We start from the raw sequence: 1,158 nt of genomic DNA, 5'->3' as shown, positions 1-1,158 counted from the left end.
CCCCCGCACACTTGGGGCCCTACAGCTGCACCCCCAGCCTTGTGCCTGCAGACCCTCGGGCACCCCCTCTCCTCCCCGAGGCCCCAGCGCCATCATCTTAGGGCCCCCCCCACACACACACACTGTGGGGCCCCATCTTTCCTGGGCTGTCAGCATTCAGGACGGGCCGTGGCTGCTCCTTCTAGAAAGTTCTCCCACTGCCGTGGCTTCCAGGGGCCCCTCCCTCCACTGCCCTCACTGTCTACCTGCTCCCCAGGTGCCCCCAATGCCCAGACCCCACCCGGGCTGCTCGTGCCCCCTGGCTGCACCCCCCCCTGCACCCCTGATCCCCTGGGGGACACCCCGCTCAGCCCAGGCCGCCTGTTTCCTGGGATCCCCTGGCCTCTCTGTCAACCGCCTCCGGTCACCTGGGCGTCCCCCCGTCCTTGGTCCCCAGGGTCCCCGGGCCCTTCTCGACTTCAGTTTTGGGGGCACTGGAAGCCATGGTCTCCCCCGGGGCCGGCCTCCAGCCCCCAGAACAGAGCACGCGCCGCCCGGCCCCACAGATGCTGGCAGGGGCCTTAGCCCACCTGTGCCAGCCAGGCCTGGAGCCCAGGTGAGGGGCGCTCTGGGGGTGCCCGCCAGACCCCCCTTCTTACCAGTGCACCGGAGCCCTGCCCCCAGGGCGGCCTTTCTGTTTCAGTTCAGGTGCTGGCCAGAAGGCAGAGGTCAGCTGCAAAGGTCAGAGAGCAAAGGTCAGAGCGGCTCGCCCGCAGAAGGGCCTGTGCAAACGCAGGGGCGGGCAGGGAGGGCCTCCGCCTGTGCCCAGACCTGCCTTCCTCCCTCGGCCCCTCCTCTCTCCGCCCCCTCCCTAAGACACAGGCCTGGACACCCCCAGGCGGCTGTGATGTCAGAGGTGGGGTGCCCCCTCCCGTGTGACCCTCAGAGATGCCCGGCCTCCCGGGCCCTTATTCCCGGGAGTCTCTGGCCGGGCACAGGCCCAGCAGCCGGGCAGGCGCTGGGTGGCTCGAGAGGGGACAGATGGGGCGGGGGTTCTCCCTGGGCTGGGCCACCTCTATTTACATAACTGAATTCATAAGAAATAAACAGAGTGGGGATGGGAACGGAGGGGCTGGGCCTTCCCAGAGCCGTCGGGGGCCTGGGGAGGAAGGCGCCCGC

At 69.0% G+C, this 1,158-nt stretch overlaps 1 protein-coding gene across 1 annotated transcript in view; it reads right to left on the bottom strand.

Annotated features, from left to right (window-relative positions):
• GCGR (glucagon receptor) overlaps positions 1-785 on the bottom strand; it is a 7,874-nt gene extending 7,089 nt beyond the window's left edge. The window contains exon 1 of the mRNA XM_006753067.2: positions 639-785. The gene's annotated coding sequence lies outside the window, so the exon portion shown is untranslated. The remainder of the gene's footprint in view (positions 1-638) is intronic.
• Between the last annotated feature and the right edge of the window lie 373 nt (positions 786-1,158).

Source organism: Myotis davidii, unplaced genomic scaffold (assembly GCF_000327345.1).
Source record: "Myotis davidii unplaced genomic scaffold, ASM32734v1 scaffold211, whole genome shotgun sequence".
NCBI lineage: Eukaryota > Metazoa > Chordata > Mammalia > Chiroptera > Vespertilionidae > Myotis > Myotis davidii.
This window is presented reverse-complemented; position numbering and strand designations above follow the sequence as displayed.